The 13,818-nt window shown below is 44.6% G+C and overlaps 1 protein-coding gene across 6 annotated transcripts in view; it reads right to left on the reverse strand.

Moving 5' to 3' along the window:
• erc1b (ELKS/RAB6-interacting/CAST family member 1b) overlaps positions 1 to 13,818 on the reverse strand; it is a 212,586-nt gene that overhangs the window by 22,557 nt on the left and 176,211 nt on the right. The window lies entirely within an intron of this gene.

The raw sequence follows: 13,818 nt of genomic DNA on the forward strand, positions 1-13,818 counted from the left end.
AGAGAACAGCCTTAACATCCAAAACATACTGATCTCTCTCTCTCTCTCTCTCACTATCTATCTATCTATCTATATATAACAGAGTCACTGATACAGCTTGCCATACACACCCCATCTCACATGTTCAGAAAGTGAAATGTACACTCATTCAGACCATATGTGCCTTGGAGTGCCTTCCTCGGCTTTCATAAGGAGTGAAGTCTGGGTATGAAAAAGATGCTCGGCCCAACACATTCTTCAACCCCAAGACCGTTTGATCTTCTAGTAAAAGAGTAAAAGAAGGATGGATAAAATACTGCAGCTCCAGCGAGGAGGGAGGAAAGGTGTGGGCAGACAGGAGATACAGCCGTGGATAGCGTGGGGCTGGGTAACAGGATAGGTGTGCTAAGGTAGACCCAAACCCCCGGCCTGCCAGAACCCTCCAGCCTCCTAACCGCCTGGCTCTGCTTTTAAGAGATTGAGTGTTGCATGTGCTAAATGCTCGCTATTGTCTTTGGACTGCCTGACTGAGAGAGGATCATTTCTCTGAGCTTCTGCATCCAGCATGAGACAAAAGAAGATGGGCAGAACCTTTCCGTTTTAATGAAGTAGAAGAGAACTTCAGGAAGTCGAGTTAATGCTCCCAATGGGCTTCATTTATCAAGCTGGATATGAATGCATTTATTCAAAAACTGTTTACAAGGAAAAGAAATGCGCTACTCATGAAAATACAGTTAGGTTGGAAGAATATTTGGATCCTACAAGAGTTCATGCATGAGGAGAATCTCTAATCTGAACCTCGACTGATCGGCTTCACATCATATAACAGGTGATGAGTGACTGCGATGTTTGCGGTATACATTTAAATCTCTTTTACACGTGAATTTCATGTAACTCTTGCGAAAGTCAATATTGACGTTCAACGAAAATCCTTCTATTAGTATAAACAAGACCATGCGTCGAATTCAGAACAAAAGCTCGCACATGCTGCGCTGACCGAAGTCGGAATTTTTCCGTGTTCGGATCTCTGTAAGCTTTGCCTTATATGGACTATCGCGGCCGGAACGGAACGTACGTCAGCCGTGCCGTGAACACGCGTCGGACTTTACAGCTGATTTACTGTGATTCATCAAGATACGCATGGTAAGTATGAAGAAAATCCTTGTTACAGAAACGGACGTGAATCCGGCAGGTCTAATTTGGCCAGGCCTATGAAAACTATTTACACGCGGCCGTATTAAAAGCTTTCGGACTGCACGGGTAAATTATCCAGAATCGCCGTGGCTTGGTAGAACGTGAACGTTTGTAAACAAGCGAGGGAAAGGCTGCAGGGATGGCATGATGGAGAATCGATTTTAGTCTGAGGTTTGCAAACACCAGACGAAACTTTTGGGTCCAGACCCACTATTAATTCCTACTACACCCCCACGCATTCTCTCCCAGGCAAAATCTCGCTCCGTCTTTGTTCTCTACAGAGTGGACGCAAGCTGTTTAGTCAAAATTGGGACTGAGGGATATTTACAAAAAAATGGTGAAGGAAAAAAAAAAGATAAAAGAAGGAAACAAAGACAGGGTAGATGCCACCAGTAATAATGTGTTTCTTTGAACTATAGCCACTTTATATTTATAACGCCATATGAAAGTCAGCGTATTGGCTTTTTATTGATAGCTGGGACTAATAGCATACATGTGCGGATTCCTTACTCTACCTGAACACTCGGTGCCATCTGGTCAGCCTCACCTAAAATCCTCGATCAGGGATTGTTTTTTTTTTTTGACCAGTCCAGGTTAACACATGGAGGATATTTAGGATCTCTAACTCAACTGGCAGGCAGAGAGAGAAGAGATCGAGGCTTTAAAGATGCAAGATAATAAAAGACTTTTAAACCACTGCGACTGAAGTGTTTTCTTGCAGGCCAGGCGGTTACAGTCAGAAAACAGCTGCATTCAAATGTCTTCGCTTTAGCCGTAGCAGCATCTTTTTCTTCTTCTCCTCCCCCTCCACCTCTGTCACACACAAAAAAAACAACAAAACAAAACGCATTCTTGTTCACTAGCCCTGTTGACCGGGAGCGTTTTGCTCCCTTATAACCGCCTTTTAAACAGGTCCAAAAAAAATGATGTGATTTGTTTCGACCACAACTTGTTTCTCCTATAGCTTTAAGTAAGGAGGAATGGGATCCATCGCTCATGCTGAAGACGAATGTCCTCCCGAGTGCTACACCATTTGTCTAGCCATGCAACAGCTGACCTGCTTCTTCTCTCCGGTGATAAACAGCCCAACAACACTGTAGCATACCGTGCTAGCATGTATAGTACATGCGGACGAGTGGAACGTTCCAGAAAAGTTTCACGAGGATGGATGATTCCGGCTCTTTAGGACGACGGCAGTTATTTTAGCAGTTAGCATCAATCTCGCCAGTTGGCAGGGCTTTCTGGTGGCTGGATTTTGTCATCGGTGTTCTGCTAATGTCATGTTTTTTCCGTCGCGTTTAAACGTTTGTGTGGCGAAGCGAGGCGTCAGAGGTCATAAATAATACGAAAATAACAACAAATATTATGTCCAGGTGGTAGATTTATGACTAGGGATTTATTTTTTTTTTTACTCCGCTCAAAGGACCGTTTGTGTCCTCGTGTTAGCGTGTGCAATGGACAGTCAAGGCTGTGTGTGTCTTCTAAATAACATTGTGGAAAAATGATGTAACACTATGGTCAAACTTTCATCTATCTTTATTCTTCGCTGTCTCCGCTCGTGTCCTTTCATTCTCTCTGAAAGAGCATTCAGTGTCTATTACACTGTAATCCAAGATCATGGATGCTGGCTTTCTCTGTTTCCCACAGATGGGTGAGACAAACAAGTAGTGCACTGGGTAGATGTGTTTTCTAACATTACTCCCATTTTCCTGTCACATTCGTCTCTGAAAACCGCACAGACTCGAGACACTCTTGGCTGAGAGTCTTTTGGCTTGTGGGCAGTGGATATTTAAGTATACTATAAGTGATACTATAAGTGAGTAAGATTAAGTAGTCGCCTCGCTATACAGAAGGATGGATACCGAACTCCAACCCAGCTGCTCGCTCTCAAATTGTATTCTCTGGCCTCGTCTACAGTCTCTACATTGGGAGAACTCCTCGGAGGAATCTTGCTCGGGCCCTACTTCATTATGACCGCTCTAAAAGAAGCTGTCTTCGCTAGATGCTGGACTGAAGTACACGTCCACATACCTGGCACTGTCATACCTCAGACCTCCCCCTACCTCCTCCATTGTCCATGAGAGAAAAAGAGTAGACCGCTCGACAACAACCCAGCCTCCCTGTTCTCTCCCCCCTTCATCAATCACCCATCAGTTCATCTAGCGCTATTCGATACCCATGCTGAGAAGTAGCAATGTGGATCAATGCTGTCAGTCAAGCAGTCCATCAGAAAGGAGCCAATGGATTCCTCCACATGGTCCAGAGCAAAGGGAGTCCCAATGCAACAGGAATCCAGACTCCAACATCAGCCTGTGTGGGGGAGGATCTGAGGATCACGAAGAGGCCACCATACCTCTTGGTAGCACAAGCCAGACCTTAATGCACATCCTTTCCCTATGGTTGCGACTTTTATTGGGCTATCCACTTACAGCCACGCAGTGCTACTCGGCTAAGAGAGGTTAAGAGCAAAAAAGATAAATGGATAGTTGACTGCAAAGCCTAAAATCCGCAGGCCTCTGACAAATCCGGTGGGCCTGTGATCATAAAAAGTGTTTCAAGAAAGAGACAAATCTACTCACAATGGAGCGAGGAAAAAAAAAAAAAAGAAAAAAAAAAGTCTTGTAACGAGAAATGGCCACCACACACTCGCGCATACAAACGTTCTCTGTTTCGCTCTCCTGTCTCAACCCCCTCACATCCATGGCAATCTGAGCACAGAGAACAGATGTGGAATGGAGATTAAGAGCAGGTGAGTTTGTCTGTCTTCCGATGCGGTCATATCATATATTTGATTGCCTCTACCTTTCCGCACTGCCTCTCTCCACAGCTCGCAATATGCCTCTATTAACGCTGCATACGTATAATCCATTCCTCCACACGGCCCTATAGCACAGGATATTTAACACTAAAAAACACAGCAGCAACATTCATTTTTAAAAGACGCAAGATTTATGTGCATTATGGCTTGGAGGCTGTAGCTTTTTACGAACTTAGTGCCTCGTCACCTATTTATGCAGGCGTTTTATATGAATGCCATTAGATTTATACACTAATGGGGGGGGGGGGGGGGGGGGGGGGTTTACGGCCATTGGCGCGCACAGGCTGGAGCTCTCAGTCAGTGATTGGCTAATATAAAGAGCAGGCCTTTATTAACACAGCAAGAGGGAAGAGAAGCCGGGCAGGTCTGTGTTGACTCTGGAGAAGTATAGAGGGAAATTTTACACTAACTTGCAATGTCACCTCCATAGCGCCATTTAAACAGACCATGAAGTCTGCAGTCTATAGACTGTGTTCCATTCATTGTGCATGTGTTTGCTTCATAACAATTAGTAAAAGGAGTGCTAGTATGCCAAGATGAAAATTAAGCGCCTGGAAAAGGAAGGAAAGGCTGTTCGGGATTACCTTCGGCCCCGGGAGGAGGTTAAGTAAGTGGCAGTCGGGGTGATGACCTTTTGAGGTGTTAGAGGGTAGGGTTAAAGAGGTCGGACACTACTCGAACAGACAGAGATGAAGTGGGCTATTCTTCCTGTGTGTACTACAGCGAGGAGAAAATACGGGACAGCTTGGAGGTATGGAGATTCAATCTTACAACTTCCCAATCAGTAGTCCTGAGCCCTAACCGCTGCGCCACCACTACCCAGTATAACATTACCACATTCCTGCCTACCCTGCTTCGACACTGGACGAAAACAAAACCACTACATTCCTTCATTTTCAATGAGCTTTGGAGATTTACAGCGACAGGATGGTGAGCAATCGCTGGCGAAGCAAAGTGGCAAGCAATGGGAGGGACAATGGTAGGGTCCGCCACTATAAAACAATATTTTTGCGTTTTACTTCCATATCCAATGTTGTGCTATTCGTACTGTAAATAAACGGCAGTGAGCGTGACCGGCGAACGTTTTCAGCCGATTCTGATACGGACTGCACGGATAAAATTCCTACACAGCCACTGCTCTCCAGAAACGTTATTTTCAGCGGGGAAACGTCCGATTTGTTGTCTTCCGTATGTTCTGTAGGCAGCTATGTAGATTGCGTAGGTATATCACAAAAACCAGGGGCTACCAACGAAACAAAAGGGGGGGGGGGGGGCGCAGGCAAAGGGTGGACTTAATCTATAACAGTAAACAATATCAGATGATCTGCGAGCTCTGGGTGGAGTGCACGAGACTGAGATTAACTAACGACGAACTTGAAAAAATCCCTGCCAATGTGAATGCGGGGGCGGTTTTAGTTTAGTTAAGTTATAGAATAAAGGTAGATCTTCTACGTACTCTTGATACATCTGCCCACCCTGCTGCGGGGGGATATTAAACGCATCATGCTCACACACATCTCCCACGAGCACTTCGGAGACGGCAACCTCTGCAACATCTCAAAATAAAACGGAAAACGAAAAAGGAAGATGAAACTAGCTCTTTCATCCTGAGGTCGGGGGGACTTCCCCAGTGTAGGCACTCATCACCACGAGACCCCCGTGGAGAGTCAAGGAAAATAAAGTGAAGAGAACCGGAGGATGAATCCCCTTACATAATCAGGACAAGGGCAGATGCATCTAACAGACCCAGCGGTCCACAGGGTATAAAACATGACCTTTTACACCATGCACTGTCTCAGCAGACAGGCAGGATTTAGATCTAGATGAAGTGAGTGAAAAGCTCAGCAGGACAGATAGACACACAGCAAAATTGCGCTGAGTGACTGACAAACACACACACACACACACACAGTTTCGGCACAACGTAAAGCATAACTTAAGGCTTAATACAACCCCCTACACATGGATGTATACCCCGTTGAGTGGCAAAGCCTCCGACAAGCGTAAAGCACACATGGCAGATTTACCAGAGCAGAGTCAGCCAAATGTTGATAACAGCCATATACTCGCCGGTGGAGTTATATAAAGGAACGGGATAAGTAGAGGCAGAGTGATGACAAAGTGAAATAGATGTGAGAATGGAAGAGAGACAGAGTGAACAAGTATGGAACAAAGAAGGTGTAATACTTCAGCTCTCCCCCCACCTCCGTTCTTCATCTCTCATGCCGTCCATGGACGGTTAAGTGCTAAATGAGCTGGGAGATTTAAGATGACTGTTCGGCAGAGGAAGCAGGGGGCCTGACCCAAGCTAGTGCTTTCTGATTTGCCCAAAACCACACCACCTCCATGACTCCATGGCAGTGGCGGGGGCGCGGATGGGGTGGGGTGGGGGTAACATGCACTGCTACAGGCCTCCTGTACACATGCCTGGAAGGAATTAGAGCCTGTTGACAGGCTGAGAGTTTAACAGCAATACACAATGATGCGGAAGAGTCTGTAGAGGTATAAGTACATGCACTATTACTAAAGTGCGGCAGTTTAAATCTTAAAGCTAGCAAGTCTGATTCAGGTGTGAGCTGACTTGGTATTTGTCTTGGACTTGATCTTGGCTGACTTACTACTCGACTCTGACTTTAGACTAGACTCATAATTTTAGCCTGGATAAAAACATGAACGAAAACCTAATAAATCAGCAGTCAAGATTAAAGCCGTAAGAAGATCATACCTTTATTTTCCGACCTCATATGTGCAATTTGTACAGGATGACTAAATTATTGCGGTGTTCTTCTCATGCAGCTTTCGGCGTTGTCGGGTTCGGTATGGATTTGAATAACATGGAATAAACGTGTTGCCAAAATAAACAACAGCAAAACAACTTGACATTTTAAAATATTACTATAAAACAAGCCGGGTACTTTGCATAACAGGGCGCTTCACCCACGGGTCACGGAGTGCTCGGTCACTTTTGGACGCGTTTGGCCACAGGCTTGAAGGATGTGGTCAGACTTCCAAACTTTTTGAAAGCTGGGATACAATGAGCTTTCTGATGAAAGATAGAGTCACTGTTTGGAAAGAAAAAAAAAAAAAAAAGGTTCACAGCATTTAGGCTTTTGTTTGAAAGCGTGGCAAATAAACATGGTTAGCCATTTGCGATGTCAGACAACGGCCTCTCCCTGCGAAAGGCGGCGGCTCACGGACATGGCTAGTGAGCAGACTTTCTAAAGAAGGTGAGAAATCTGGCTGCGATGCGTTTTTTTTTTTTTTTTTTTTAAATAAGATTGAAAATTAGCGTTCTATTTAATGAGTTGAAGGTTTACACAAAGTCGCTTCGGTCACAAATATGCTTCTACTACTACAGCTAATGAGTCCACCTAAACACATTAGAATGGACTCTTGAGACTTGGGGAGAATAAATACACATCTTCTAACGCTAAACAAGAGATTCATTAAAACTCAAATCAAAGGAGTAAGCATAAACTGGACTGTTTATTACTCACGTAAAACCTACTAACAGATCTCTCTCTCACCTATAATGAACAGCTGGGGGAAAAAAAACAAAACAAAACAAGACAACTACACTGTCCGAGGCCATGCCCTCTAATGCAAGTTTAATTTGTGGGGATTTTCCACTGCTCATGGTCATGGTCTATTATTTAATGATATTATGAGTGATTTCCCTTCCCAGCCTGGAGAAAGAGAGCTGGTGGGCCAGATGCCCGGGGAAAGGGCTCCAACATCCGCCTATTAACACATCCTGCAGCGATGCCTTGCGCCAGAGGCCCAAAAAAGTTCCACCGGCATAAACCTCACCGCAATGAGACTCAAACGTCCCTGGTTTGTAAGCCCACTCTGCTCCAAACGTCACGTCTCCGCTGCCTCCTGCTACACGTCCTAAGTTCACAGGGTTTAAAGGAAAGACGAGCTAACTCGTTTGTTTTAAAAATGATTATTTATAAAAGAAAATCGACAACCTGCATGTTCCAACCACAGTTTAAAATCCTAGTTGTGTCATTATGTGATCTTCCGGCCAACCATGACTGCAAGAATTGATCTAGTGGTGGTGCTAAGCTAATAAGAAACAAAACCAAGCGTTTTTTTTATCCCCTAACACCAAGGGGATGCAGTGTAATATAGATGTGTTTTTCTCCAGAAGGAACACCAGTAACGCAGTGGTTTAACCGGCTTCCACGGTCCGTTTTCTTATTTTACCCAGCACGTCCTCGGATTGTTGACGTCTAAAAGGAGAAACGTGGATGTGTCATTAAATCGTATTTTCCTCAGATGACGCATCCTGGGAGCGCGAATCAAAGTCTTTGGTTTGTCGAGACCTTAAAAGTCAGGACACTCGGGGGGAAAAAGAATTCCACAGAAAAGCATCTATACGCCAAGGGGTGAGAAGGGGCGTAACACGCAGGAGACAAAAGTGCGCCTATGCATGGGAGGCACTAAGATAACAGGAGGCGAGAGAAGATTAAAGCACTGAACTCTTCATATCTAGAGTCAGGGAGCAAAAAGCTAGGAGGCCCTTCAGAAATGAGCAAAGCGTGTCTTGCTCCACTTTTCCATGTGATTAGGGAGATAAATATCAGCCTGAGAGGTGTTGAACGGATTGCGTTGCTATTTATAGATGCAGGAAAAGTCGGATTGGAGATCTGAACGGCGTGAAAGCAGAATGTTCGGAGAGATAAAAAAAAAAAAAAAAACCCTCCTAAAATGAAATGACAAGTGTACATGCATCCACCCACACACACACACACACACACACACACACACACATCAATGCACACACGATTTCTGACCAACTTGGCAGAGGACCGCACGTTTCCCTCAGGGAAAACGCAGAAGCTGCTGCAGAGGGAGTTTAGCTAAAACAGAAGTGCCACTGTGAGTCAGCCTGACGTTAAGCAGGAATGCTATTCAGGATCACAGCGCGATTTCTGAGGTCTGTACAGGATCCCAGAGAGATTTCAGCGGTGTAGTCAGGATCCCAGAGAAATCTCAGAAGTTCTACCGAGTTCTATTCATAGTTTTCGGTCATGTGACTGGGGCGGAGACCAAAAATGGCAGCCAACACGTGGAACTGCAGCACAGTTCCTGTCAGTCTCCCATCTGTTTCAAGCCACGGATATTTCAATCACCTCTCAAAAGAAGGAAAAACAAAAAGGTATTTGAACAAACTGGAAGTTTTCGGCACTTGCGGTCCGTAGACAGCATCCGCCGCTGCATTTCGATCACGGAAAACAGCGGAGTTTGTGCCGGAGCTCCACTTTGGCCGTGTTTATACACACGCCAGCAAGTTCGAAGTAATGTTCGTCTGAAAACGTCTGAAAATGAAACTTCCCCTTATTTAGCTAGCATTAGCTAACTTTTAACGCAACACCTTCCCGACTCAGGAAACAGTTCCGTTGACCAGAGTAAGTCGTCAGGGACACTGAAGTTGTTTGGGGCACTCCACGAAAACGAACCATGTCTGAACGATGATGTGAAGACGTAATTACTAACAATACAACAAGTCAAATACCCAGTGTTTACTTGAGCTTAGCTTTGATGAAATGTTCGCTGCAAAGACGTGTGTACGTTGATGGTTGTCATTCTTTGCCCTCCTCAGGGACGGAGGCACGTGTAATAGCACAAATCCGTGCTTTGCCCTACGGGTGGGCGTTCCTATAAGAATGTGACGTCACGTGAAAACTAGGAATTCAGGATCGCAGAGAGATTTCGGAGTTCCGCTCAGGATCCCAGAGAGATTTCGGAGTTCCGCTCAGGATCCCAGAGAGATTTTGGAGTTCCCTTCAGGATCCCAGAGAGATTTCGGGGTTCTGCTCAGGATGCCAGAAAGATCGTGGAATTCTGTTTAGAATCCCAGGGAGATTTTATGAGTCCAAGTGCTGCAGAAGATAAGCTTGATGAGACTGTGCAGTGCTAAGAAGAAACTCCGACCCCACAGTACACCAGAATGATCTGATCACATTTGGATCATCAATCTGTCTGCAGAGAGGGGGTGAGGTTCAGACTCGGCAATGTAAATATTGCTAACAAAAAAATTATTTCCACCACAAAAACACTAGAATATGTTGGTGTATGAGGCAGATTTTTATTATTTTTTTTGCCCAAAATGTGTGCCAAGCAACAGTAAGAAAACAGTGAGGCAAATTCTCGATTTTTTAAACCACAGAATCAGCGTGAAATGAAAGTGACTGCAACAAGAAGCAAATCTTTCATGTCCCACATCCTTTCCCCTTCAGTGAATTGGTTTTTCTGCCAGGAAAATTTTATCTGCGTTTTGTCCGATTGTTGGTTTATCTTAAAATACTGAAAGTAGTAGTTTACAGGTGGCTCCCATACTGTCATAGCAACTGGTCAAAAATCGTAAATGCTACGTCTAAACCGTGGATGTTGGCACTTATGCAAATTACAGGCCAGATAAAGCACCCAATGTAAATCTGTCGACTGGGTCATTCCACTGTTTGTTCTGTTGGTTGCCTCATACTTCCCTCATACATCATCATAATAAATGAGTCCGTTTTCCCTTATTGACTCCTGATTCACTGATGAATCCAAAAAGACCAGGTCCATTTCTATAGCCGGAACTGTGTGCCCCTCGAAAGCCCAAACTCAGCAAGGGCCCCACCACTGTCTACCCTACTGTCTGCACCAGGCCCATGGAGCCAGAGGCCAGCTTTTATATTGGACTCATATGGAAGGAGGAAAGTTTTAACATGACCCCCTGCGATTTCCCGACCAACACATGTTTCGAATTTTAATCGAATTATACATGTTTGCGCTGGAGTCAGCTGGAAATCACGAAGGGGGGGGGGATAAACTAGAATAAACAATGCGAGTACAAATACGAATCAGAAAGCAAACACACATTTTATGTTTATATTAATGACTATAACAGAGCTGTTGAAATGTTTCCTTTCTAACCACCAGGCCCTCTCCTTATTCAAAAACAAATTGCACACTATTTCATAGTTCCTTCATAGTAGAGTGGGAATCGCTTTAATAATGTGGGTAAGTGGTGGGTGGCTACACTTTTGGAGGAGTTCAGCAGAGGGCAAAAAACGCTGACCAGTCCAGAGCACAGAGTACCCACTGACCCTAGCAATAACAAGTGATGGCCAAGCTCTGTTTTACAATTTTCCATACAAATCCACAGTCCAAGTGGTTAGTAATGTCGAGGGTCACCCGAGGTGAGGTGAGGTGAGATACTGACAAAGTATTCATTACTTATATAACCGCAGTGTTTTGGATCCATGATGATGGAGTCACTTTCGATCTCGGTGACAAAAGAAGCTGATGACTTCACGTGGCGGTGAAGTGAGGGACAAAGTCCAGATGTTAACACTGTGGCAATGCTTTTTTTTTTTTTTTTTTTTTTAAAGGGAAAGAGAAACCATTACTTTGTCACTTCAGACCTTCAGCACTGTAATGATGGCTGAATTACACAAGTGGTCAAAGTATAACGCTGCTGATTACCGTGCTTTGGAACATATAATTAGATCTGTAGTGCAAGAAATGTTGCCAGGAAGAGCGCTGTGTGAAAAGATTTCAAAAGACCAATAGTTTTAAGACTGCTGAAAGCGATTCCTATTACAGATACAACGTGTGTTTAGAGGAAGTGCGTATACTCAGCTCGCGTTTCATTACGGACAATCCTTGAATCTTAATAAAAAAAGATAAAAATGTATAGTTTATGTCAATAAACAAGAAGGCGACATCAAATATCCATGATCCAAAAACGATAAGAAAATAGCGCTCAGTAGTGCACAAAAACAAACTACAAGACGGCAGAGAGGAATGGAGACGGAGGATTAAAAAAGAAAAACGAATGAATTAAGGGCCGAGCACAGAGTAGGTGGTGCACACCACTGGAAAGAATCAGATGATAAATGAGGTGGAGACACGTCTTCACCCAAAACAAAACAAACGCACATGGCAAAGCAAAAGCAAAAGCACCTGGGGCCTGTACTATGAAGCTGGTTCAGGTGACTAGCCAGGTACGTTTCAGTTTAGTTTGTGCCAACCATGGGTTTTAGGTGCCGTGAAACTGCCTCGGCTTTTACCGCTGTTCATCGCCATAGTAACTTACGCTCCATGGCAGGTTATGTTCTGGGTAAGACAACTCACACCCAACTTGGACCGATCAGCTGTGAGCAAAGTAACACAAGTGACGCAACTAATCCAACACCCCAGCGCGGACTGTAAGAAGAGCGTGAAATGAAATGACATGAAAGATGCGATGAGTTTCCAATCCGTTTCTTCTCGTTGTGAGCCTAGAAAAGTAAACGTACGCATTTACACAATCAGCAGCGCTCCCGAGCTTTACCAGCCGCAACGGTGTTGCTTTTAGCGGTTAGCGTAAGTTTAAATTCCTCATATTTCCTCACCCACCCACCCCCCCAATTGAACGCTATTGGCTGCTCGGTGCTGACGTCACGCGTTTACGTGCACGCGCCCGTGGACTAATCATAGCTTAAGTATCAAAGCCTGAGTTGACCGAGTATGTCGATAACCAGCGTCACGGATCCGATAAATCCTGATCGGACCGGTTTGATTTTGTCAACTCAAAACTAATCCCGCAGCCCTGAGTTTCTTCGACTAGCTTCATGTTACAGGCCCCTGGAGAAAGACAGACAAAAGCAAGCTACAAGCAGGAGGTGTGTCTGGGTTTGATATCTGAAAACACTGTGACAAGATATTGTGATGAGTCACTGCGACTCTGTCTGCTGGTGTTCGATCACCACTGCGGCACACGCAACACCCCTCTAGTCTTCACGCTCTTTTCCTTTACCTCCAAGTACCAAGGTGAACACCCATGCAGGGTCCTAGTGAGATGCACTGGCACGTTCCCAGTATAAATGACTGCACTTCTACTAAACAGCCAATGTCCTAGATTGTAACTGACCACCGTTCATCACACACCAACAGCAGAGACCAGACATGTGAGGAAGCGTTATGGGATACTGAGCTGAAAGACGACTAATTAAACTGCGTTGGACCACCTGCAATCCACTATGATAAAATCATTTTAAAAAACTCCCGAGTCATGATTAAATTATTACTCGCGCTAATCATGCAAGTGCACATGCGGCTCTGCTTTCCACATCTGGCGCATTACTGAAAGCAAGGTTTCGTGAACTTCAGTCTAAATGTATATACAGGTTTTGTAAAGTAATATATGCAAAGAGCTAAATTTGTTCGACAGCACAGATTTAGCACAGGAAGTCTTGGATCTGAAAGAAATTCCACTTTGGACATCATTACAGCAAACAGCTTTGCAGGTTGGTTTTTTTTTTTTTCTCTCCTGTGAAGTATTAAGACTGTTGCATTAAGTAAAACATCAGCAGACGGATCGATTTATTTCCTGAAATATAACACAGCCAGCGTGGGAAAGCAATTCTAGTAACGAGAAAGTTAAAAATACATACCAGGAATTCACCCGCTATTCGGCCCGGGTCGTTAATTAAACGCATGGACGTTGCTGCGCGGACGCGAGCGTTCGGAGACACTGACGACGGCTCAAATTCCCGGCTGTACCGTACGGAAACGACCGAATCAGGGCTGGCGTATTATATTTACTGTGACACTAGAGAATAATCAATCCCAGTTTACTATTGTAAAACGTGTCCCGTCTTCAGGACGGTCTTGAACGACCGGTTACCGTTCCAGATTATCCTGCGGAGCATGATGTGTAAAACCCATCCTTAACCCAACGTGTGATTTACAAACACAGCCCGGTCGGGGCAGCACCGATTTCAGATCCTGAATATTAAACATGCTCGGTATGTATGGCTCAACATCCTGTAGCGTGGAGGAACACTGAC

The sequence above is a fragment of the Ictalurus punctatus genome, chromosome 19 (assembly GCF_001660625.3).
Source record: "Ictalurus punctatus breed USDA103 chromosome 19, Coco_2.0, whole genome shotgun sequence".
Lineage (NCBI taxonomy): Eukaryota > Metazoa > Chordata > Actinopteri > Siluriformes > Ictaluridae > Ictalurus > Ictalurus punctatus.